Source organism: Ranitomeya variabilis, chromosome 6 (assembly GCF_051348905.1).
Source record: "Ranitomeya variabilis isolate aRanVar5 chromosome 6, aRanVar5.hap1, whole genome shotgun sequence".
In the NCBI taxonomy this organism is placed as follows: domain Eukaryota; kingdom Metazoa; phylum Chordata; class Amphibia; order Anura; family Dendrobatidae; genus Ranitomeya; species Ranitomeya variabilis.
Window position 1 is genome coordinate 65,867,616 of NC_135237.1, and position 27,689 is coordinate 65,895,304.

Genomic DNA, 27,689 nt, shown 5'->3' on the forward strand with positions numbered 1-27,689 from the left:
GGGATGTCTGTATATAGGAGTGGTGTCTGTATATAGGGGGATGTCTGAATATAGGGGATGTCTGTATATAGGGGATGTCTGTATATAGGGGATGTCTGTATATAGGAGTGGTGTCTGTATATAAGGGAATGTCTGTATATAGGAGTGGTGTCTGTATATAGGAGTGGTGTTTGTATATAGGGGTGTCTGTATATAGAAGTGGTGAATGTATATAGAGTGGTGTCTGTATAGAGGGATGTCTGTATGTAGTGGGATGTCTGTATATAGGGGATGTCTGTATATAGAAGTGGTGTCTGTATATAGGGGATGTCTGTATATATAGGGTTGGTGTCTGTATATAGGGAATGTCTGTATATAGGAGTGGTGTCTGTATATAGGGGTGTCTGTATATAGGACGATGTCTGTATATAGAAGTGATGAATGTATATAGGGGGATGTCTGTATATAGGAGTGTCTGTATATAGGGGGATGTCTGTATGTAGGAGTGATGTCTGTATATAGGGGGTGTCAGTATATAGGGGGATGTCTGTATATAGAAGTGGTAAATGTATAGAGTGGTGTCTATGTAGATGGATGTCTGTATATAGGGGGATGTCTGTATATAGGAGTGTCTGTATATATAGGGTTGGTGTATGCATATAGAGGGATGTCTGTATATAGGAGTGGTGTTGTCTGTATATAGAGGGATGTCTGTATATAGGGGATGTCTGTATATAGGAGTGGTGTCTGTATATAAGGGGATGTCTGTATATATATAGGGTTGGTGTCTGTATATAGGGATGTCTATATAGGAGTGGTGTCTGTATATAGGAGTGGTGTTTGTATATAGGGGTGTCTGATTATAGAAGTGGTGAATGTATATAGAGTGGTGTCTGTATAGAGGGATGTCTGTATGTAGTGGGATGTCTGTATATAGGGGATGTCTGTATATAGAAGTGGTGTCTGTATATAGGGGATGTCTGTATATATAGGGTTGGTGTCTGTATATAGGGGATGTCTGTATATAGGAGTGGTGTCTGTATATAGGGGGATGTCTGAATATAGGGGATGTCTGTATATAGGGGATGTCTGTATATATAGGGTTGGTGTCTGTATATAGGGGATGTTTGTATATAGGGAGATGTCTGTATATAGGAGTGGTGTCTGTATATAGGGGGATGTCTGTATATAGGGGAATGTCTGTATATAGGAGTGGTGTCTGTATATAGGAGTGGTGTCTGTATATAGGGGGATGTCTGTATATAGGAGTGGTGTCTATATGGGGATGTCTGTATATAGGGGGATGTCTGTATATAGGAGTGGTGTCTGTATATAGGGGGTGTCTGTATAGAAGTGGTGTCTATATAGAGGGATGTCTGTATATAGGGGGATGTCTGTATATAGGGGATGTCTGTATATAGGAGTGGTGTCTGTATATAAGGGGATGTCTGTATATATAGGGTTGGTGTCTGTATATAGGGGATGTCTGTATATAGGAGTGGTGTCTGTGTATAAGGGGATGTCTGTATATATAGGGTTGGTGTCTGTATATAGGGGTGTCTGTATATCGGGGGATGCCTGTATATAGAAGTGGTGAATGTATATAGGGGATGTCTGTATATAGGGGATGTTTGTATATAGGAGTGGTGTCTGTATATAGGGGATGTCTGTATATAGGGGATGTCTGTATATAGGAGTGGTGTCTGTATATAGGGGATGTCTAAATATATGGGATGTCTGTATATAGGGGGATGTCTGTATATATAGGGTTGGTGTCTGTATATAGGGGGTGTTTGTATATAGGGGGATGTCTGTATATAGGAGTGGTGTCTGTATATAGTGGAATGTCTGTATATAGGGGGGTGTCTGTATATAGGAGTGGTGTCTATATAGGGGATGTCTGTATATAGAAGTGGTGAATGTATATAGGGGGATGTCTGTATATAGGGGATGATTGTATATAGGAGTGGTGTCTGTATATAGGGGATGTCTGTATACAGGAGTGGTGTGTGTATATAGGGGATGTCTAAATATAAGGGATGTCTGTATATAGGGGGATGTCTATATATAGGGTCAGTGTCTGTATATAGGGGATGTTTGTATATAGGGGATGTCTGTATATAGGAGTGGTGTCTGTATATAGTGGGATGTCTGTATATAGGGGATGTCTGTATATAGGAGTGGTGTCTGTATATAGGGGGATGTCTGTATATATGAGTGGTGTCTATATAGGGGGATGTCTGTATATAGGAGAGGTGTCTGTATATAGGAGTGGTGTATATAGGGGGATGTATGTATATAGGAGGATGTCTGTATATAGGGGATGTCTGTATATAGGGGGATGTCTGTATATAGGGGGATGTCTGTATATAGGGGGATGTCTGTATATAGGAGTGGTGTCTGTATATAGGGGGATGTCTGTATATAGGAGTAGTGTCTATATAGGGGGATGTCTGTATATAGGAGAGGTGTCTGTATATAGGAGTGGTGTATATAGGGGGATGTATGTATATAGGAGGATGTCTGTATATAGGGGATGTCTGTATATAGGGGGATGTCTGTATATAGGGGGATGTCTGTATATATATAGGGTTGGTGTCTGTATATAGGGGATGTCTGTATAGGAGTGGTGTCGTATATAGGCGATGTCTGTATATAGGAGTGGTGTCTGTATATAGGGGATGTCTGTATATAGGGGGATGTCTGTTTATAGGAGGATATCTGTATATAGGGGGTGTCTATATAGGGGGATGTCTGTATATAGGGGGATGTCTGTATATACTAGTGGTGTCTGTATATAGGAGGATGTCTGTATATGGGAGAGATGTATGTATATTGGTGGTATGTCTGTATATAGGAGTGGTGTCTGTATATAGGGGATGTCTGTATATAGGGGGATGTCTGTATATAGGAGTGGTGTCTGTATATAGAGGGATGTCTGTATATAGGGGATGTCTGCATATAGGAGTAGTGTCTATATAGAGGGATGTCTGTATATAGTTGTGTCTGTATATAGAGGGATGTCTGTATATAGGGGATATCTGTATATAGGAGTGGTGTCTGTATATAGAGGGATGTCTGTATATAGGAGTGGTGTCTGTATATAGGGGGATGTCTGTATATAGGGTGATGTCTATATATTGGAGTGGTGTCTGTATATAGAGGGATGTCTGTATATAGGAGTGGTGTCTGTATATAGCGGGATGTCTGTATATAGGAGTGGAGTCTGTATATAGGAGTGTTGTCTGTATATAGGGGATGTCTGTATATACGAGTGATGTCTGTATATAGGAGTGGTGTCTGTATATAGGGGGATGTCTGTATATAGGAGTAATGTCTGTATATTGGGGATGTCTGTATATAGGGGGATGTCTGTATATAGGAGTGTTGTCTGTATATAGGGGGATGTCTGTATATAGGAGTGATGTCTGTATATTGGGGATGTCTGTATATAAGAGTCGTGTCTGTATATAGAGGGATGTCTGTATATTGGGGGATGTCTGTATATAGAGGGATGTCTGTATATAGGAGTGGTGTCTGTATATAGGAGTGGAGTCTGTATATAGGAGTGGTGTCTGTATATAGGGGGATGTCTGTATATAGGAGTGATGTCTGTATGTTGGGGGATGTCTGTATATAGTTGTGGTGTCTGTATATAGGAGTGGTGTCTGTATATAGGGAGATGTCTGTATATAGGAGTGGTGTCTGTATATAGGAGTGATGTCTGTATATAGGGGGATGTGACTAAAGTGGCTACCAAGGGGCTGTGTGCACCAAAGTGGCTACCAAGGATTCCTGGGAGCCAAAATGGCTACAAAGGGCCAAAGTGGCTAACAAGGGGCCCCGCACATCAAAGTGGCTACCAAGGGGCCAAAATGGCTACTCAGGGGCAGGGCCTTGCATGCCAGACTTGCTCTTGAGGCTCATTGGCAGCTGGCAGCGCTGTTCAAGTACCATGTGCAATGCCTATCTAGTTATTCTACTTCTTCTCTGCGTTTTCCGCAATTAATGTGGCCCGAACCGCTCGGCGCAGAGACCCCGTTCAGGCGGCGTTTCAAAGCCCTTGGTGGGGACAGATGTGCTATATATTTTTGGAGTCGATCCGATTTGTGGTTTTTTTAAAAATCGCATTTTAAGCAAAAATTTTCCCATAGGAATTATTGGCGACCTTTCCATGACCCCCAACTGACCTGGATTGAAGCCACAGCGCAGGTGCACTGACCTTACAAAGATGGCAGCTATGCAAATGTACGGTGACCAATTTAGGACATGATCATTTATCAAAGTCAAACATCATAATAATGTGACTGACTCGTGACTCTGAATCGTGACTCTGACTTGTTACTCTGACACGTGACTACCGAGGGGCCAAATGTGCCAAAGTGGCTACCAAGTGGCCAATGTGGCTACCAAGTGGCTAAAGTGGCTACCAAGGTGCCGAATGTGCCAAAGTGGCTACCAAGTGGCAAAAGTGGCTACCAAGGTGCCGAATGTGCTAAAGTGGCTACCAAGTGGCTAAAGAGGCTACCAAGTGGCCAAAGTGGCTACCGAGGTGCCGAATGCGCCAAAGTGGCTACCAAGTGGCCAAAATGGCTACCAAGTGGCCAAAGTGGCTACCAAGTGGCCAAAGTGGCTACCAAGGTGCCGAATGTGCCAAAGTGTATTGCTATAGACAACATTCATATTCTAACTTTACTTTCTTACTGTCAACACCTGATACACTGCTGTAAAGCTGGCAGCGCTGTTCAAGCACCATGTATTTCCTTCAGGAAATGCCCATCTAGTTATTCATATTATTTATTATTATAGAGCCATTTATTCCATGGTGCTTTACATGTGAGAAGGGGTGTACATAATAAAAGACAAGTACAGTAGTCTTAAACCACACAGGTCACCACTGGTATAGGAGGAGAAAGGTCCCAGCCCAAGAGGGCTCACAATTTACAAGGGCTGGGTGAGGATACAATTGGTGAGGGCAGAGCTGGTCGTGCAGTGGTTTGGTGGATCGGTGGTTACTGCAGGTTGTAGGCTTGTCAGAAGAGGTAGGTCTTCAGGTTCCTTTTGAAGGTTTTCACAATAGATGAGAGTCTGATATGTTGTGGTAGAGAGTTCCAGAGTAGGGCGGATGAGCGGGAGAAATCTTGTATCCGTTTGTGGGAAGAGGAGATAAGAGAGGAGTGGAGAAGGAGATCTTTTAAGGATTGGAGGTTTCGTGCATGTAAGGGCACAGGTTGTGGATGGCTTTGGATATCATGGTTAGGGTTTTGAACTGGAGTCTTTGGGTAATGGGGAGCCAGTGCAGGGATTGACAGAGGAGGGAGGCCAGGGAATAGCGGGGGACAGGATTGATTAGTCAGGCAGCGGAGTTTAGAATAGAGTGGAGGGGTGCGAGAGTGTTAGAGGGGAGGCCACAGAGCAGGGGGTTGCAGTAGTCAAGGTGGGAGATGATGAGGGCATGGATTAGGGTTTTTGCAGATTCTTGGTTGAGGAATGTACGGATCCAGGAAATATTTTGGAGTTGAAGTCAGCAGGATGTGGAAAGGGCTTGGATATGCGGCTTGAAGTAGAGATCAGAAATTACACCAAGGCAGCGAGATGAGGGAAAGATGATGAATTCTGTTTTGTCCATATTAAGTTTTAGAAATCTAGTGGAGAAGAAGGATGAAATAGCAGACAGACATTGTCGGATTCTAGTTAGTAGTATGGTGATATCTGGTCCAGAGAGGAAGATCTGTGTGTCATCAGCATAGAGGTGATACTGAAAGCTGAGAGACTCTGAGCTGTCCCAGGCCGAAGGTGTATGATGATCACTTCACAGCACTCACCCCTCCAGAGACACACAGTAAATTGGTTTCCTCACAGCATGATGGTCCCACTACAGTACAGTACGGTTGCCCCCATTTTCCCACATACCATATATTGCGTTCCCAATACAATACAATGGTATCCCCATAGCCCTCCATATAATAATCTTAATACTCACCATATCCAAGATCCCTGTCCACCGTAGCCTCAATCTGATTTTCTATTCTGCCTTGCTATCACTTACGCAGAGCTCGTGATAGTGTTTTTGTGGGCACAGTATGATCGCCGTTGGGTAAGTCTACATAATCAGTCGTAAACCCCTTCCCGAACATAACATAAACTTACAAGGTTTGTGAAGGGGTTTATAGCAAATTTAGTTGATGGGAGAAGTTCCACTCAGTGGGACTGGTAATCAGATACATATCACCGAAGATATTGCTTCAGTGTCTGATTAAGGCCAGAGTCACACTCCTGTACAACACGGCTGAGGGCTATGCGATAAAACATCACATAGCAATCAGCCCCGTGTTATACTATTGGTCAGCTCAGATCTGCGATTTATTCTCATGCCAAATCGGCATCTGAGAGCATACACAGCATGCTGCTATTGGCAGCGAGACTTGGCTCACTTTCATCCAGGGTCTGTCAGGTCTGGCGGGGTAACGGGGAAATTCCCAGTGGGCCCTTGTCTCTGGGAGCAGGAGAGGAGGAGGAGAAGGAAAAAAAAAGTCTGCCTTTTTTAGGGGCATGGGCTTGTTAAAAGCGCAGACAGAAAAGGTGCAGGGGCGCCCTCATGCAGCATTAATTACCTGAACCACTGCAGCGCACAACTCGATCCTATCTGTCCAGTGTGTGCCCGTTGTCAACGGCGTATGATGTCAGTGTCATGCGCCACATGCGACGGGCTCACATCAGCCGCCGGCCTCTGCTAGGTTGGCGGCCGTTTTACTGTGTGCACGCCGACCTGCAGAGGAGGACGCCGCCGGGAGCGCAGAAAGGTAAGAGGAATCTTTTTGTCTCCGTCCGTCTCTCTGTCTGTCTGTCTCTGGCTGTCTCTCTGGCTGTCTCTCTGTCTCCATGAAGCCAGGATAAGGGGCCAGGATGGATATATGGGGAGCAGGAAAATAGGACCAAGATGGATATGAGGGGGGTGGCAGGATGGATACAGAACAGGATTGTCACGGTGCACGGGTATCAATGCTGCAGGGGGTGCTGCACACAGCAGCTGAGCAAGACGCCAAGTTACTAACCTGAACCCACGGGACCTTTGACATGAAACAGAGTGTACAGGTAATGAACTAGTGATGTGTCGTTCACGAACAAGCTGACACAAAGAGCCGGCTCCCTGCTGTGAACGACGGGAGCCGGCACGCCAGTGAGAGCCACTAAAATTCCTGAATGGCTCTCACTGAGTGTAAAATCCCGGGCTTCGGCATGTGTAACTCCGCCCACCTGAGCAAAACCCCGCCCACTCTTCAATTTAATTGGCTCTAAGAAGTGGGCGAAGTTTCTGAGGTAGGTAGGCGGAGTTTCGGACGCCTGAACAGGTATTCAATAGGGATCCATTTAGGATCCAAAAAGAGCCGTTTTGTGAGCTGAAAGAGCCGACTCTTTTTGGTGAGCAGAGCCATGAGAGCCGGATCACCAAAAAGAGCCGGACTGCCCATCACTATAATGAACAGGACCTTAGACCATGTGACAGAGTGGGAGGAGGAAAGGGGGCGGAGCCAGACGCCGGGGAAACAGAGAAGGGACAAGCACTAAAGAATAATCAAACAAGCAGAGGTCGTAGCCAGAAGATTACGAGGTACCAAAACGGAGAGACAGGGGATCGTCAGAAGCAAAGCCAGAGTTCAGTAGCCAGGAACACAAACAGAGTAAAGCACGGAAAGCAAGACAACGATATGCAAGCCGGACACACACTCCAAGAGTCACGCATACAGACAAACAGAATCTATAGCTGACAGAGAAACCAGGATAGGAGCGAGTATAAATACCCCTCCCATTTTGGGAAAGAGGCTGGCAAAATTAACCCTGACAAGACATTAACCATGTCCTGACCATGACAAGGATTAATATATATGGGGGGCAGGACAAGGATCGATATATGTGAGGGGCCAGGATGGATATATGGTAGACCTAAGATGCATATATATGGGGGGCAGGATGGAAGTATGTGGGGGCAGGACAAGGGACCAGGATGCATATATATGGGGGAGCGAGGATGGATGTATGGTAGAGCTAAGATGCATATATATAGGGGGGGCAGGATGGAATTATGGGGGGGCAGGACAAGGGACCAGGATGCATATATATGGAGGAGCCAGGATGGATATATATGGGGGGCCAGGATGCATATATATGGGGCAGCCAGGATGCATATATATAGGGGAGCCAGGATAGTTATATATGGGGGAGCCAGGATGCATATACATGGGGGACAGGATGGCTATATGGGGGAGCCAGGATGCATATATAACAGGGATCAGGATGGATATATGTGGGGGAGCCAGGATAGATTTATGGGGGGTAGCCCGCACAATGGACCAGGATTGATATATGGGGGTCCAGGAGAGATATATTCGGGGGGCAGGACAAGGGACATATGGGGGCCAGTATGTATAGCTAGAGAGTAGGATGGATATCTGGGGGCCAGGCTGCACAAGGGACATAGGGGGACAGGCTGGGGCATATTATAAAATAAAGTGGGCCAGGCTGGGTGAGATTATTAAATAATGGGGGCTAGGATGAGGGACTTAATTACTGTTTGGGGGCCAGAATGAGGAACATCCTATATTAGTTTTGTTTGAGACTAGGAATTTTTAAAATGACCAATAATATCACATACAGGGGACAAATGCCACCACACCATGACCAGACACCATATTACCACCACATAGTGACCTATAGTACCACATACACGGAACAAATACCGCCACACCATGTCCAGACCAGATATTACCACCACAGTGACCGAATAATATCACATACAAGGGAAAAATATCACCGTACCATGTCCAGACCACATATTACCACCACATAATGACGAATAATACCACATACAAGGAACAAATACCACCACACCTTGACCAGACCACATATTACCACCACATAGTGACCAAATAATAGCACGTACAAGGAACAAATACCTCCACACCATGGCCCGACAACATATTACCACCACATAGTGACTGAATACAAAAATACTGATCAGTAATAAAAAAGAAACACAATACTAATATCAGCATAAATGCCATTATATACAGGAGATCTGTACTTAGTATGCAGTGTCTGTGTACAGGTAATACAGTGATCACTGGTGGCATATTACACAGGAGCTCTGTATATAGTGTAGAGTGTAAAGTTAATACAGTGATCACTGGTGACATTGTACACATGACCGCTGTATATAGTATACAGTGTATAGTGTACAGGTAACACACTGACTCACCAGTGACCTCTCGAGGTGAAGTCCTTCATCTTTGCTTTTCATCTTCATCCAGTACAGACCGCTGTCACTTCTTCCAGCCAGGGCTCCTCTCTGCAGGAAATAACACAGTTATCTAGAGCTCTGCTTGCAAAACACATTACTTATTTTTTTCCCAAATTCTAAACTACACCAGATGAAGAAAAAAAGCGACAGTGTTGCTCTGCACAGTAACAGGACCACCTCCCCCATTTAAAACACTATCCTCAAAAAATAAAATAAATACCTCACTGCAGTAAAAATATCCCCCATCCTGGCCCCCGTGTGTCTGATTCCTGGCTCCAGCGATATGTTCTCCCATCCTGCCTCCATGCGATGTCCGATCCTGCCCCATCTGTCCCATGATCGTGCCCATCTGTCCCAAGATCCTGCCCCATCTGTCCCATTATGTTGCCCTATCTGCCCCATGATCCTGCCCCATCTGCCCCATGATCCTGCCCCATCTGCCCCATGATCCTGCCCCATCTGCCCCATGAGCCTGCCCCATCTGCTCCATGAGCCTGCCCCATCTGCTCCATGAGCCTGCCCCATCTGCTCCATGATCATGCCCCATCTGTCTCCATTGTATCCATCCTGCCTCATGATTCTGCACCATCTGTCTCCGTCCTGCCCCATGATCCTGCACAATCTGTCTCCATCATTCCCCATGATACTACCCCATCTGTCTCCATCGTATCCATCCTGCCCCACGATTCTGCACCATCTGTCTCCATCCAACCCCATGATGCTACCCATCTATCTCCATCCTGCCCCATCTGTCTCCATCCTGCCCCATATTCCTGCACTATCTGTCTCCATCCTGCCCCATGATCCTGCCCCATCTGTCTCCATCGAATCCATCCTGCCCCATGATTCTGCATCATCTGTCTCCATCCAACCCCATGATCCTACCCATCTATCTCCATCCCGCCCCATCTGTCTCCATCCAGCCCCATGATCCTGCACCATCTGTCTCCATCCTGCCCCATATTCCTGCACTATCTGACTCCATCCTGCCCCATGATCCTGCCCCATCTGTATCCATCATATCGATCCTGTCCCATGATCCTGCCCCATAATCCTGCATCATGTGTCTCCATCCTGCCCCATCTGTCTCCATCCTGCCCCAAATGTCTCCATCCTGCCCCATGATCCTGCATGATCTGTCTCCATCCTGCCCCATATTCCTGACCCATCTGTCTCCATCCTACCCTATGATCCTGCCCCATCTGTCTCCATCCTGCCTCATGATCCTGCACCATCCTGCCCCATATTCCTGACCCATCTGTCTCCATTCTGCCGTTTCTTCCATCCTGCCCCCGTGTCTCCCATCCTGCCCCCGTGTTTGCCATCCTGCCCCTTGTGTCTCCATTCCTGCCCGTGTTTCCATTCCTGCCCCAGTATTTCCATTCCTGCCCCATGTCTCCATTCCTGCCCCCTGTGTCTCCATTCCTGCCCCCAGTGTTTCCATTCCTGCCCCCTGTGTCTCCATTCCTGCCCCAATGTTTCCATTCCTGCCCCAGTGTTTCCATTCCTGCCCCTGTATTTCCTGTTGTGAATTCCATTCTCGGGCTCCCTCCTGTGGTCATGAGTGGTACTTTGTGAGTTCTGTTCATGGGCTCCCTCTGGTGGCTTTTAGTGTTACGGCTGGTCTGTAGCTGGACTCCAGCTGCCTCGTTTCCTGCTAGGCTTGCTGCCTATTTAACTCCATCTGGACCTTTACTTGTTGCCTGCTGTGGTTGTATTCAGTACTGGTTCAGATCTCTCTGGGACTTCCCTTATGACCTGTCTCCTCGTGGAGAAGCTAAGTTCATGCTAGTCCATTTTTGCTCATTGCTATTTGAAAATGTTTCTCAGTATGTTATGAGTTCAGTCCAGCTTGCTTATATGCTATTTGATTGCTAGCTGGAAGCTCTGGGGTGCGGAGTTGCGCCCCTCACATCGTGAGTCGGTGTGGGGTTTTTTTAGTATTCTCTGCGTGGATACTTTTGTAGTATTTTATACTGACCGCACAGATTCCTTGCTATCTTCTGACTAGTTATTAGCGGGCCTCATTTGCTAAAACCTATTTTCATTTCTATGTTTGTGTTTTCCCCTTAAACTCACCGTTATTATTTGTGGGGGGTTGCTTACACTTTGGGGAAAATTTCTCTGAGGCAAGTGAGGCTTTGTTTCTCTCTAGGGTAGCTAGTTTCTCAGGCTGTGAACGAGGCGTCTAGGCTGAGTTAGGAACGCTCCACGGCTGCCTATAATGTGTGTTGATAGGATCAGGATTGCGGTCAGTAAAGTTCCCACATTCCCAGAGCTTGTCCTTATTTTTGGGTTTACTTATCAGGTCAGTTCATGTGTTCTAACCACCAGGATCATAACAGTACAGCAGGCCCGTAAAGTGTTAATGCATCGCAAAAGAGGGATAAGAGAAGCTCTGAGGGTTTTTTTTTCCTCTGCAGTGTGTTTAGCCTCTCTCCTCCCCTTAATCTCTGGGTGGTTCAGGACTCAGCTGCAGATATGGACATTCAAGGTCTGTCCTCTTGTGTGGATCAGCTCGCTGCAAGGATACAAAGCATTCAGGATTATGTAGTTCGCAGTCCTGTTGTGAATTTGCTTTTTGCTCCCTCTAGTGGTTACTAGTTTTTTGATTCTGGTTTTTCTGTCATTCCTTTTATCCGCACCTGGGTCGTTAGTTAGGGGTGTTGCTATATAAGCTCCCTGGACCTTCAGTTCTATGCCTGGCAACGTAGTTATCAGAGCTAGTCTGCTGTACTCTTGTCTACTGATCCTGGTTCCAGTTATATCAGCTAAGTCTGCCCTTTGCTTTTTGCTATTTGTTTTGGTTTTGTATTTTTGTCCAGCTTGTTGCAAATCTATATCCTGACCTTTGCTGGAAGCTCTAGGGAGCTGGTGTTCTCCCCCCGGACCGTTAGACGGTTCGGGGGTTCTTGAATTTCCAGTGTGGATTTTGATAGGGTTTTTGTTGACCATATAAGTTACCTTTCTTTATTCTGCTATTAGTAAGCGGGCCTCTCTGTGCTAAACCTGGTTCATTTCTGTGTTTGTCATTTCCTCTTACCTCACCGTCATTATTTGTGGGGGGCTTCTATCCAGCTTTGGGGTCCCCTTCTCTGGAGGCAAGAAAGGTCTTTGTTTTTCTCTACTAGGGGTAGCTAGATTCTCCGGCTGGCGCGTGTCATCTAGAATCAACGTAGGAATGATCCCCGGCTACTTCTAGTGTTGGCGTTAGGAGTAGATATATGGTCAACCCAGTTACCACTGCCCTATGAGCTGGATTTTTGTATTCTGCAGACTTCCACGTTCCTCTGAGACCCTCGCCATTGGGGTCATAACAGTTTGCCAGGCCAGTATTAAATGTTTAATGCATTGCAGAAGAGGGATTATAAGAAAGAAGATTCTGAGTTTTTTTTTTTTTTCTTCTTCCCCTTTACCTCAGAGTGGCTATGCTTGCTGCAGACATGAATGTCCAGACCTTGATTACAAGTGTGGACCAGCTGGCTACTCGTGTGCAGGGCATACAAGACTATGTTATCAGAAATCCTAGGTCAGAACCTAAAATACCGATTCCTGAACTGTTTTCCGGAGACAGGTTTAAGTTTAGGAATTTCGTGAATAATTGTAAATTGTTTTTGTCCCTGAGACCCTGTTCATCAGGAGATTCTGCTCAGCAAGTAAAAATTGTTATTTCGTTCTTACGGGGCGACCCTCAGGATTGGGCTTTTTCGCTGGCGCCAGGAGATCCGGCATTGGCTGATCTTGATGCGTTTTTTCTGGCGCTCGGTTTACTTTATGAGGAACCCAATCTTGAGATTCAGGCAGAAAAGGCCTTGCTGTCTATGTCTCAGGGGCAGGACGAGGCTGAAGTGTATTGCCAAAAATTTCGGAAATGGTCCGTGCTGACACATTGGAACGAGTGTGCACTGGCCGCTAATTTTAGAAATGGCCTTTCTGAAGCCATTAAGAATGTTATGGTGGGTTTTCCCATTCCCACAGGTCTGAATGATACTATGGCACTGGCTATTCAAATTGACCGGCGGTTGCGGGAGCGCAAAACCGCAAATTCCCTCATGGTGTTGTCTGAACAGACACCTAATTCGGTGCAATGTGATAGAAAAACCGCAAATTCCCTCATGGTGTTGTCTGAACAGACACCTGATTTAATGCAATGTGATAGAATCCTGACTAGAAATGAGCGGAAAATTCATAGACGCCGGAATGGCTTGTGCTACTACTGTGGTGATTCTACACATGTTATCTCAGCATGCTCTAAACGTATAGCTAAGGTTGTTAGTCCTGTCACCGTTGGTAATTTGCAACCTAAATTTATTCTGTCTGTAACTTTGATTTGCTCACTGTCATCTTATCCTGTCATGGCGTTTGTAGATTCAGGTGCTGCCCTGAGTCTCATGGATCTCTCATTTGCTAAGCGCTGTGGATTTACTCTTGAACCATTAGAAAATCCTATTCCTCTTAGGGGTATTGATGCTACACCATTGGCAGCAAATAAACCGCAGTATTGGACTCAGGTTACCATGTGCATGACTCCTGAACACCGCGAGGTGATACGTTTCCTGGTTTTACATAAAATGCATGATTTGGTCGTTTTAGGGCTGCCATGGTTACAGACCCATAATCCAGTCCTGGACTGGAAGGCTATGTCAGTCTCAAGTTGGGGCTGTCGTGGTATTCATGAGGATTCCCTGCCTGTGTCTATTGCTTCTTCTACGCCTTCGGAAGTTCCGGAGTATTTGTCTGATTATCAGGATGTCTTCAGTGAGTCTGAGTCCAGTGCACTGCCTCCTCATAGGGACTGTGACTGTGCTATAGATTTGATCCCAGGCAGTAAATTTCCTAAGGGAAGACTGTTTAATCTGTCGGTACCTGAACATACCGCTATGCGTTCATATATCAAGGAGTCTCTGGAAAAAGGACATATTCGTCCGTCTTCTTCCCCTCTTGGTGCGGGATTCTTTTTTGTGGCAAAAAAGGACGGATCTTTGAGACCTTGTATTGATTATCGGCTTTTAAATAAGATCACTGTCAAATTTCAGTATCCTTTACCGCTGTTGTCTGACTTGTTTGCCCGGATTAAGGGTGCCAAGTGGTTCACCAAGATAGACCTTCGTGGTGCGTACAACCTTGTGCGCATTAAGCAAGGTGATGAATGGAAAACCGCATTCAATACGCCCGAAGGTCATTTTGAGTACTTGGTGATGCCTTTTGGGCTCTCCAATGCGCCTTCAGTTTTTCAGTCCTTTATGCATGACATTTTCCGGAAGTATCTGGATAAATTTTTGATTGTTTATCTGGATGATATTTTGGTTTTTTCTGATAATTGGGATTCGCATGTGGAGCAGGTCAGGTTGGTCTTTAAAATTTTGCGTGAAAATTCTTTGTTTGTCAAGGGCTCTAAGTGTCTCTTTGGTGTACAGAAGGTTCCCTTTTTGGGGTTCATTTTTTCCCCTTCTGCTGTGGAGATGGACCCAGTCAAGGTCCGAGCTATTCTTGATTGGACTCAGCCCTCGTCAGTTAAGAGTCTTCAGAAGTTCTTGGGCTTCGCTAACTTCTACCGTCGTTTTATCGCTAATTTTTCTAGCATTGTGAAACCTTTGACGGATATGACCAAGAAGGGCTCCGATGTAGCTAACTGGGCTCCTGCTGCCGTGGAGGCTTTCCAGGAGTTGAAACGCCGGTTTACTTCGGCGCCTGTTTTGTGCCAGCCTGACGTCTCACTTCCCTTTCAGGTTGAGGTGGATGCTTCGGAAATTGGGGCAGGGGCCGTTTTGTCGCAGAGAGGCCCTGGTTGCTCTGTTATGAAACCTTGTGCCTTTTTCTCTAGGAAGTTTTCGCCTGCCGAGCGAAATTATGATGTGGGCAATCGGGAGTTGTTGGCCATGAAATGGGCATTTGAGGAGTGGCGTCATTGGCTCGAGGGTGCTAAGCATCGTGTGGTGGTCTTGACTGATCACAAAAATCTGATGTATCTCGAGTCTGCTAAACGCCTTAATCCGAGACAGGCCCGCTGGTCATTGTTTTTCTCCCGCTTTGATTTTGTTGTCTCGTATTTACCAGGTTCAAAGAATGTGAAGGCCGATGCTCTTTCTAGGAGCTTTGTGCCTGATGCTCCTGGAGTCGCTGATCCTGTTGGTATTCTTAAAGATGGAGTTATCTTGTCAGCCATTTCTCCGGATCTGCGACGTGTGTTGCAGAGATTTCAGGCTGATAGGCCTGAGTCTTGTCCACCTGACAGACTGTTTGTCCCGGATAAGTGGACCAGCAGAGTCATTTCCGAGGTTCATTCCTCGGTGTTGGCAGGTCACCCGGGAATTTTTGGCACCAGAGATCTGGTGGCCAGGTCCTTTTGGTGGCCTTCCTTGTCAAGGGATGTGCGGTCATTTGTGCAGTCCTGTGGGACTTGTGCTCGAGCTAAGCCTTGCTGTTCTCGTGCCAGCGGTTTGCTCTTGCCCTTGCCTGTCCCGAAGAGACCTTGGACACATATCTCCATGGATTTCATTTCTGATCTTCCGCTATCTCAGGGCATGTCCGTTATCTGGGTGATATGTGATCGCTTCTCCAAGATGGTCCATTTGGTTCCTTTGCCTAAGCTGCCTTCCTCTTCCGATCTGGTTCCTGTGTTTTTCCAGAACGTGGTTCGTTTGCACGGCATCCCTGAGAATATTGTGTCAGACAGAGGATCCCAGTTCGTTTCCAGGTTCTGGTGATCCTTTTGTAGTAGGATGGGCATTGATTTGTCGTTTTCGTCTGCTTTCCATCCTCAGACTAATGGACAGACGGAGCGAACCAATCAGACTTTGGAGGCTTATTTGAGGTGTTTTGTCTCTGCTGATCAGGACGATTGGGTGACATTCTTGCCGTTGGCTGAGTTTGCCCTTAATAATCGGGCTAGTTCCGCCACCTTGGTTTCGCCTTTTTTCTGCAACTCTGGTTTCCATCCTCGCTTTTCTTCGGGTCATGTGGAGCCTTCTGACTGTCCTGGGGTGGATTCTGTGGTGGATAGGTTGCAGCAGATCTGGAATCATGTGGTGGACAACTTGAAGTTGTCACAGGAGAAGGCTCAGCGCTTTGCCAACCGCCGCCGCGGTGTGGGTCCCCGACTACGCGTTGGGGATTTGGTGTGGCTTTCTTCCCGCTTTGTTCCTATGAAGGTCTCCTCTCCCAAATTTAAACCTCGTTTTATTGGGCCTTACAAGATATTGGAAATCCTTAATCCTGTATCTTTTCGTCTGGATCTTCCTGTGTCGTTTGCTATTCACAATGTATTTCATAGGTCCTTGTTGCGGTGGTACATTGTGCCTGTAGTTTCTTCTGCTGAGCCTCCTGCTCCGGTGTTGGTTGAGGGCGAGTTGGAGTACGTGGTGGAGAAGATCTTGGATTCTCGCCTCTCCAGGCGGAGGCTTCAGTACCTGGTCAAGTGGAAGGGCTATGGTCAGGAGGATAATTCCTGGGTGGTCGCCTCTGATGTTCATGCGGCCGATTTAGTTCGTGCCTTTCATGCCGCTCATCCTGATCGCCCTGGTGGTCGTGGTGAGGGTTCGGTGACCCCTCACTAAGGGGGGGGTACTGTTGTGAATTTGCTTTTTGCTCCCTCTAGTGGTTACTAGTTTTTTGACTCTGGTTTTTCTGTCATTCCTTTTATCCGCACCTGGGTCGTTAGTTAGGGGTGTTGCTATATAAGCTCCCTGGACCTTCAGTTCTATGCCTGGCAACGTAGTTATCAGAGCTAGTCTGCTGTGCTCTTGTCTACTGATCCTGGTTCCAGTTATATCAGCTAAGTCTGCCCTTTGCTTTTTGCTATTTGTTTTGGTTTTGTATTTTGGTCCAGCTTGTTGCAAATCTATATCCTGACCTTTGCTGGAAGCTCTAGGGAGCTGGTGTTCTCCCCCCGGACCGTTAGACGGTTCGGGGGTTCTTGAATTTCCAGTGTGGATTTTGATAGGGTTTTTGTTGACCATATAAGTTACCTTTCTTTATTCTGCTATTAGTAAGCGGGCCTCTCTGTGCTAAACCTGGTTCATTTCTGTGTTTGTCATTTCCTCTTACCTCACCGTCATTATTTGTGGGGGGCTTCTATCCAGCTTTGGGGTCCCCTTCTCTGGAGGCAAGAAAGGTCTTTGTTTTTCTCTACTAGGGGTAGCTAGATTCTCCGGCTGGCGCGTGTCATCTAGAATCAACGTAGGAATGATCCCCGGCTACTTCTAGTGTTGGCGTTAGGAGTAGATATATGGTCAACCCAGTTACCACTGCCCTATGAGCTGGATTTTTGTATTCTGCAGACTTCCACGTTCCTCTGAGACCCTCGCCATTGGGGTCATAACAGTTTGCCAGGCCAGTATTAAATGTTTAATGCATTGCAGAAGAGGGATTATAAGAAAGAAGATTCTGAGTTTTTTTTTTTTTCTTCTTCCCCTTTACCTCAGAGTGGCTATGCTTGCTGCAGACATGAATGTCCAGACCTTGATTACAAGTGTGGACCAGCTGGCTACTCGTGTGCAGGGCATACAAGACTATGTTATCAGAAATCCTAGGTCAGAACCTAAAATACCGATTCCTGAACTGTTTTCCGGAGACAGGTTTAAGTTTAGGAATTTCGTGAATAATTGTAAATTGTTTTTGTCCCTGAGACCCTGTTCATCAGGAGATTCTGCTCAGCAAGTAAAAATTGTTATTTCGTTCTTACGGGGCGACCCTCAGGATTGGGCTTTTTCGCTGGCGCCAGGAGATCCGGCATTGGCTGATCTTGATGCGTTTTTTCTGGCGCTCGGTTTACTTTATGAGGAACCCAATCTTGAGATTCAGGCAGAAAAGGCCTTGCTGTCTATGTCTCAGGGGCAGGACGAGGCTGAAGTGTATTGCCAAAAATTTCGGAAATGGTCCGTGCTGACACATTGGAACGAGTGTGCACTGGCCGCTAATTTTAGAAATGGCCTTTCTGAAGCCATTAAGAATGTTATGGTGGGTTTTCCCATTCCCACAGGTCTGAATGATACTATGGCACTGGCTATTCAAATTGACCGGCGGTTGCGGGAGCGCAAAACCGCAAATTCCCTCATGGTGTTGTCTGAACAGACACCTAATTCGGTGCAATGTGATAGAAAAACCGCAAATTCCCTCATGGTGTTGTCTGAACAGACACCTAATTCGGTGCAATGTGATAGAAAAACCGCAAATTCCCTCATGGTGTTGTCTGAACAGACACCTGATTTAATGCAATGTGATAGAATCCTGACTAGAAATGAGCGGAAAATTCATAGACGCCGGAATGGCTTGTGCTACTACTGTGGTGATTCTACACATGTTATCTCAGCATGCTCTAAACGTATAGCTAAGGTTGTTAGTCCTGTCACCGTTGGTAATTTGCAACCTAAATTTATTCTGTCTGTAACTTTGATTTGCTCACTGTCATCTTATCCTGTCATGGCGTTTGTAGATTCAGGTGCTGCCCTGAGTCTCATGGATCTCTCATTTGCTAAGCGCTGTGGATTTACTCTTGAACCATTAGAAAATCCTATTCCTCTTAGGGGTATTGATGCTACACCATTGGCAGCAAATAAACCGCAGTATTGGACTCAGGTTACCATGTGCATGACTCCTGAACACCGCGAGGTGATACGTTTCCTGGTTTTACATAAAATGCATGATTTGGTCGTTTTAGGGCTGCCATGGTTACAGACCCATAATCCAGTCCTGGACTGGAAGGCTATGTCAGTCTCAAGTTGGGGCTGTCGTGGTATTCATGAGGATTCCCTGCCTGTGTCTATTGCTTCTTCTACGCCTTCGGAAGTTCCGGAGTATTTGTCTGATTATCAGGATGTCTTCAGTGAGTCTGAGTCCAGTGCACTGCCTCCTCATAGGGACTGTGACTGTGCTATAGATTTGATCCCAGGCAGTAAATTTCCTAAGGGAAGACTGTTTAATCTGTCGGTACCTGAACATACCGCTATGCGTTCATATATCAAGGAGTCTCTGGAAAAAGGACATATTCGTCCGTCTTCTTCCCCTCTTGGTGCGGGATTCTTTTTTGTGGCAAAAAAGGACGGATCTTTGAGACCTTGTATTGATTATCGGCTTTTAAATAAGATCACTGTCAAATTTCAGTATCCTTTACCGCTGTTGTCTGACTTGTTTGCCCGGATTAAGGGTGCCAAGTGGTTCACCAAGATAGACCTTCGTGGTGCGTACAACCTTGTGCGCATTAAGCAAGGTGATGAATGGAAAACCGCATTCAATACGCCCGAAGGTCATTTTGAGTACTTGGTGATGCCTTTTGGGCTCTCCAATGCGCCTTCAGTTTTTCAGTCCTTTATGCATGACATTTTCCGGAAGTATCTGGATAAATTTTTGATTGTTTATCTGGATGATATTTTGGTTTTTTCTGATAATTGGGATTCGCATGTGGAGCAGGTCAGGTTGGCCTTTAAAATTTTGCGTGAAAATTCTTTGTTTGTCAAGGGCTCTAAGTGTCTCTTTGGTGTACAGAAGGTTCCCTTTTTGGGGTTCATTTTTTCCCCTTCTGCTGTGGAGATGGACCCAGTCAAGGTCCGAGCTATTCTTGATTGGACTCAGCCCTCGTCAGTTAAGAGTCTTCAGAAGTTCTTGGGCTTGAATTTCCAGTGTGGATTTTGATAGGGTTTTTGTTGACCATATAAGTTACCTTTCTTTATTCTGCTATTAGTAAGCGGGCCTCTCTGTGCTAAACCTGGTTCATTTCTGTGTTTGTCATTTCCTCTTACCTCACCGTCATTATTTGTGGGGGGCTTCTATCCAGCTTTGGGGTCCCCTTCTCTGGAGGCAAGAAAGGTCTTTGTTTTTCTCTACTAGGGGTAGCTAGATTCTCCGGCTGGCGCGTGTCATCTAGAATCAACGTAGGAATGATCCCCGGCTACTTCTAGTGTTGGCGTTAGGAGTAGATATATGGTCAACCCAGTTACCACTGCCCTATGAGCTGGATTTTTGTATTCTGCAGACTTCCACGTTCCTCTGAGACCCTCGCCATTGGGGTCATAACACAGTCCTATGTCAGAACCTAAAATACCAATTCCTGAGCTGTTCTCTGGAGATAGATCTAGGTTTTTGAATTTCAAAAATAATTGCAAATTGTTTCTTTCTCTGAGACCTCATTCCTCTGGTGACCCTGCTCAGCAAGTTAAAATTATTATTTCTTTGTTACGTGGTGACCCTCAAGATTGGGCATTCTCCCTGGCGCCAGGAGATCCTGCATTGCTAAATGTGAATGCGTTTTTTCTGGCGCTTGGATTGCTTTATGAGGAACCTATTCTAGTAGACCAGGCAGAAAAGATTTTGCTGGCTCTCTCTCAGGGTCAGGATGAAGCAGAGGTTTACTGTCAGAAGTTTAGGAAGTGGTCTGTGCTCACTCAATGGAATGAGTGTGCCCTGGCAGCGATTTTCAGAAAGGGTCTTTCTGAAGCCCTTAGGGATGTTATGGTGGGGTTCCCCACGCCTGCGGGTCTGAATGAGTCAATGTCTTTGGCCATTCAGATTGATCGGCGTTTGCGGGAGCGCAAACCTGTGCACCATCTGGCGGTGTTTTCTGAACAGAAGCCTGAGTCTATGCAATGTGACAGGATTCTGACCAGAATTGAACGGCAAAATCACAGACGTCAGAATGGGTTGCGCTTTTACTGTGGTGACTCCACTCATGTTATCTCTGATTGTTCTAAGCGCACAAAGAGGTTCGCTAAAGGTACTGTCACACAGTGCAATTTTGATCGCTACGACGGTACGATTCGTGACGTTCTAGCGATATCGTTACGATATCGCAGTGTCTGACACGCAGCAGCGATCAGGGACCCTGCTGAGAATCGTACGTCGTAGCAGATCGTATGGAACTTTCTTTCGTCGCTTGATCTCCCGCTGACATCGCTGGATCGTTGTGTGTGACAGCGATCCAGCGATGTGTTCGCTTGTAACCAGGGTAAACATCGGGTAACTAAGCGCAGGGCCGCGCTTAGTAACCCGATGTTTACCCTGGTTACCAGCGTAAACGTAAAAAAAACAAACAGTACATACTCACATTCCGGTGTCTGTCCTCCGGCGTCTCAGCTTCTCTGCACTGTGAGCGCCGGCTGCCAGAAAGCGAGCACAGCGGTGACGTCTGACGTCACCGCTCTGCTTTCCGGCCGCTGTGCTTACACAGTGCAGAGAAGCTGAGACGCCGGGGGACAGACACCGGAATGTGAGTATGTACTGTTTGTTTTTTTTACGTTTACGCTGGTAACCAGGGTAAACATCGGGTTACTAAGCGCGGCCCTGCGCTTAGTAACCCGATGTTTACCCTGGTTACCCGGGGACTTCGGCATCGCTCCAGCGCCGTGATTGCAACGTGTGACCGCAGTCTACGACGCTGGAGCGATAATCATACGATCGCTGCGACGTCACGGATCGTGCCGTCGTAGCGATCAAAATGGCACTGTGTGACAGTACCCTGTGTCTGTCACCATTGGTACTGTACAGCCTAAATTCATTTTGTCTGTTACTTTGATTTGCTCTCTGTCATCCTACTCTGTTATGGCTTTTGTGGATTCAGGCGCTGCCCTGAATTTGATGGATTTGTCATTTGCCAGGCGCTGTGGTTTTATCTTGGAGCCATTGCAATTCCCTATTCCACTAAAGGGAATTGATGCTACGTCATTGGCCAAGAATAAGCCTCAGTACTGGACTCAAGTGACTATGTGCGTATAAAGCAGGGCGATGAATGGAAGACAGCATTTAATACGCCCGAAGGTCATTTTGAGTACTTGGTGATGCCTTTTGGGCTTTCTAATGCCCCTTCCGTGTTTCAGTCCTTCATGCACGACATCTTCCGAGAGTATCTGGATAGATTCATGATTGTGTACCTGGATGATATTTTGGTCTTTTCTGATGATTGGGAGTCTCATGTGAAGCAGGTCAGGATGGTGTTTCAGGTCCTGCGTGCCAATGCCTTGTTTGTGAAGGGCTCTAAATGTCTCTTTGGAGTCCAGAAGGTTTCCTTTTTGGGCTTTATTTTTTCCCCTTCTACTATCGAGATGGATCCAGTTAAAGTCCAGGCCATCTATGACTGGACTCAACCTACATCGGTGAAGAGCCTTCAGAAGTTCTTGGGCTTTGCTAATTTTTACCGTCGCTTCATCACTAATTTTTCTAGTGTGGTTAAGCCTTTGACGGATTTGACTAGAAAGGGTGCTGATGTGACTAATTGGTCTTCTGCGGCCGTTGAGGCCTTTCAGGAGCTGAAACGTCGGTTTTCTTCGGCTCCTGTCTTGCGTCAGCCTGATGTCTCTCTTCCCTTTCAGGTCGAGGTTGATGCTTCTGAGATTGGAGCAGGGGCTGTCTTGTCACAGAGAAGCTCTGATTGCTCGGTGATGAGACCATGTGCTTTCTTTTCTAGAAAGTTTTCGCCTGCCGAGCGAAATTATGATGTTGGTAATCGGGAGTTGTTGGCAATGAAGTGGGCATTCGAGGAGTGGCGACATTGGCTTGAGGGAGCCAAGCATCGCGTGGTGGTCTTGACGGATCACAAGAATTTGATTTATCTCGAGTCTGCCAAGCGGTTAAATCCTAGACAAGCTCGATGGTCGCAGTTTTTCTCCCGTTTTGATTTTGTGGTTTCATACCTTCCGGGCTCAAAGAATGTGAAGGCTGATGCCCTTTCTAGGAGTTTTGTGCCTGACTCTCCGGGAGTTTCTGAGCCGGCTGGTATCCTCAGAGAGAGGGTGATCTTGTCTGCCATCTCCCCTGATTTGTGGCGGGTGCTGCAGGAGTTTCAGGCCAATAGACCTGACCGTTGTCCACCGGAGAGACTGTTTGTCCCGGATAGATGGACCAGTAGAGTTATTTCCGAGGTTCCTTCTTCGGTGTTAGCGGGTCATCCTGGGATCTTTGGTACCAGGGATTTGGTGGCTAGGTCCTTTTGGTGGCCTTCTTTGTCGCGGGATGTGCGTTCCTTTGTGCAGTCCTGTGGGATTTGTGCTCGGGCCAAGCCTTGCTGTTCTCGTGCCAGTGGATTGCTTTTGCCTTTGCCTGTCCCGAAGAGGCCTTGGACGCATATTTCCATGGATTTTATTTCGGATCTTCCAGTCTCTCAGAGGATGTCTGTCATCTGGGTGGTTTGTGATCGTTTTTCTAAAATGGTCCATTTGGTGCCTTTGCCTAAGTTACCCTCCTCCTCTGATTTGGCTCCGCTGTTTTTTCAGAATGTGGTCCGTTTGCATGGTATTCCGGAGAACATTGTGTCTGACAGAGGGTCCCAGTTTGTGTCCAGATTTTGGCGGTCCTTTTGTGCTAAGATGGGCATTGATTTGTCTTTTTCTTCGGCCTTCCATCCTCAGACGAATGGCCAAACCGAACGTACTAATCAGACCTTGGAAACTTATCTGAGATGTTTTGTTTCTGCTGATCAGGATGATTGGGTGACTTTTTTGCCATTGGCTGAGTTCGCCCTCAATAATCGGGCTAGTTCCGCTACTTTGGTTTCGCCTTTTTTTTGTAATTCTGGTTTTCATCCTCGTTTTTCCTCAGGTCAGGTTGAACCTTCTGACTGTCCTGGGGTGGATTCTGTGGTGGATAGGTTACAGCAGATTTGGAACCATGTAGTGGACAATTTGACGTTGTCACAGGAGAAGGCTCAGCGCTTTGCTAATCGCCGTCGCTGTGTGGGTCCCCGACTTCATGTGGGGGATTTGGTATGGTTGTCATCTCGTTATGTTCCTATGAAGGTTTCCTCTCCTAAGTTCAAACCTCGTTTCATCGGTCCTTATAAGATTTTAGAAATCCTCAATCCTGTGTCATTTCGTTTGGACCTCTGTTGTGAACTATACTTCTTGGCTCCCTCTTGTGGTCACTAGTGGTTTGGCACTTGGATTGTCTTTTCCCAGGTTGGTACTCACCTGGTTCGTTAGGCCTGGGGTGTTGCTATTTAAACTTCCTGGATTCTCAGTCCAGTGCCTGGCATTGTTGTAATCAGTTCATTTCTGTTTGCTCCTGTCTTCAGGTCCTGGTTCTTTGCAAGATAAGCTAAGTCCTGCTTTCTTATTTTTGTTTATTTGCATTGTTCATATTTTTTTCCAGCTTGTACAAAATGTGATTCCTGATTTCGCTGGAAGCTCTAGGGGGCTGATATTCTCCCCCCTCACCGTTAGTCGGTTCGAGGGTTCTTGGATATTCAGCGTGGATATTTTGCAGGGTTTTTTGCTGACCATATAAGTCATCTTACTATCTTCTGCTATTAGTCAGTGGGCCTCTCCTTGCTAAAATCTAGTTCATTCTTACGTTTGTCTTTTCTTCTTACCTTCTTTATTTTTTCTTTATTTTTTTTATATAGCGCTAACATATTCCGCAGCGCTTTACAGGTTGCACACATTATCATCGCTGTCCCCATTGAGGCTCACAATCTAAATTCCCTATCAGTATGTCTTTGGAATGTGGGAGGAAACCGGAGTACCCGGAGGAAACCCACGCAAACACGGAGAGAACATACAAACTCTTTGCAGATGTTGTCCTTGGTGGGGTTTGAACCCAGGACTCCAGCGCTGCAAGGCTGCTGTGCTAACCACTGCGCCACCGTGCTGCCCAATACCTCACCGTTATTATTTGTTGGGGGCTTGTATTATAACTTTGGGGTCTTTTCTCTGGAGGCAAGAGAGGTCTTATTTTCCCTGATAGGGTTAGTTAGTTCTCCGGCTGGCGCGAGACGTCTAGAATCAACGTAGGCACGTTCCCCGGCTACTGTTAGTTGTTTGTGCTAGGATCAGGTATATGGTCAGCCTAGTTACCACTTCCCTGTGAGCTGGTATTTATGTTTGCAGACTTTGCTGTAATCTCTGAGATCCTCTGCCATTGGGATCATAACAGTATGCCAGGCCAAGTGAATAGTTAATGCATTGCAGAAGCGGGATTAAAAGAAAAGAAGTTCTGAGTTTTTTGTTTTTTTTTCTTCTCTTTCTTCCTTCCCCTTTTTCTCTGAGTGGCTTGAAGCTTTGCTGCAGACATGAATGTTCAGACCTTGATTACTAGTGTGGATCAGCTTGCTGCACGAGTGCAGAGCATTCAGGATTTTGTTGTTAGCAGTCCTATGTCAGAGCCTAAGATACCTATTCCTGAGCTGTTCTCTGGAGATCGATTTAAATTTAGGAATTTTAGGAATAATTGTAAATTGTTTCTATCTTTGAAACCTCGTTCGTCTGGAGATTCAGCTCAGCAAGTTAAAATTGTTATCTCCTTCTTGCGTGGCGACCCTCAGGATTGGGCTTTCTCGTTGGCGCCAGGAGATCCGGCATTGGCGGATGTTGATGCGTTTTTTCTGGCGCTCAGATTGCTCTATGAGGAGCCTAATCTTGAAATTCAGGCAGAAAAAGCCCTACTGGCTATCTCTCAGGGCCAGGATGAAGCTGAAGTGTATTGCCAAAAATTTCGGAAATGGTCCGTGCTTACTCAATGGAATGAATGTGCTCTGGCCGCAAATTTCAGAAATGGCCTTTCTGAAGCCATTAAGAATGTGATGGTGGGTTTCACAATTCCTACAAGTCTGAATGATTCTATGGCGCTGGCTATTCAGATTGATCGGCGGTTGCGGGAGCGCAAATCCGCTAATCCTCTGGCGGTGTTGTCTGAACGGACACCTGTCTCAAGCAATGTGATAGAATCCTGACTAGAACCGAACGACAAAATCATAGACGTCAGAATGGGCTGTGTTTTTACTGTGGTGATTCTACACATGTTATATCAGCATGCTCTAAACGCCTAACCAAGGTTGTCAGTCCTGTCACCATTGGTAATTTGCAGCCTAAATTTATTTTGTCTGTGACTTTAATTTGCTCATTGTCTTCCTACCCTGTTATGGCATTTGTGGATTCAGGTGCTGCCCTGAGTCTTATGGACTTGTCGTTTGCCAAGCGCTGTGGTTTTGTCCTGGAGCCTTTAAAAGTTCCTATTCCTCTCAGAGGAATTGATGCTACGCCACTGGTGGAAAATAAACCGCAGTATTGGACACAAGTGACCATGTGCATGACTCCTGAACATCGGGAGGTGATTCGTTTTCTTGTTCTGCATAAAATGAATGATTTGGTCGTTTTAGGTCTGCCATGGTTACAGACCCATAATCCAGTTTTGGATTGGAAGGCTATGTCTGTGTCAAGTTGGGGTTGTCAGGGAATTCATTGCGATTCTCCGCCGGTGTCTATTGCTTCTTCTACTCCTTCAGAAGTTCCTGAGTATTTGTGTGACTATCAGGATGTATTCAGTGAGTCCAGGTCCAGTGCTCTTCCTCCTCATAGGGACTGTGACTGCGCTATAGATTTGATTCCTGGCAGTAAATTTCCTAAGGGACGATTATTTAATTTGTCTGTACCCGAGCATGCCGCGATGCGTTCTTATGTCAAGGAGTCTTTGGAGAAGGGGCATATTCGTCCATCCTCTTCCCCTCTTGGTGCAGGATTCTTTTTTGTGGCCAAGAAAGACGGGTCTTTGAGACCTTGTATAGACTATCGGCTTCTGAATAAAATCACTGTTAAGTTTCAATATCCTTTGCCACTATTGTCAGACTTGTTTGCTCGGATTAAGGGTGCCAAGTGGTTCACCAAGATAGATCTTCGTGGTGCGTACAACCTTGTGCGCATTAGGCAGGAAGATGAATGGAAAACTGCATTTAATACGCCCGAAGGTCATTTTGAGTACTTGGTGATGCCCTTTGGGCTCTCTAATGCTCCTTCAGTGTTTCAGTCCTTTATGCATGATATCTTCCGGAAGTATCTAGATAAATTTATGATTGTTTATCTGCATGATATTCTGTTTTTTTCTGATGATTGGGATTCTCATGTAAAGCAGGTCAGGATGGTGTTTCAGGTTTTGCGTGATAAAGCTTTGTTTGTGAAGGGCTCAAAGTGTCTCTTTGGAGTGCAGAAGGTTTCCTTTTTGGGTTTTATTTTCTCCCCTTCTGCTGTGGAGATGGACCCAGTCAAGGTCCGAGCTATTCATGATTGGACTCAACCTACGTCTGTTAAGAGTCTTCAGAAGTTCTTGGGGTTTGCTAATTTCTACCGTCGTTTTATCGCTAACTTTTCTAGCGTTGTTAAACCTTTGACGGATATGACCAAGAAAGGTTCTGATGTGGCTAATTGGGCTCCTGCAGCCGTGGAGGCCTTCCAGGAGCTGAAGCGCCGGTTTACTTCGGCGCCTGTTTTGTGCCAGCCTGATGTCGCACTTCCCTTTCAGGTTGAAGTGGATGCTTCTGAGATCGGTGCTGGGGCTGTTTTGTCGCAGAGAGGCTCTGGTTGCTCTGTGATGAGACCATGTGCTTTTTTCTCTAGGAAATTTTCGCCTGCTGAGCGGAACTATGATGTTGGTAATCGGGAGTTGTTGGCCATGAAGTGGGCATTTGAGGAGTGGCGTCATTGGCTCGAGGGTGCTAAGC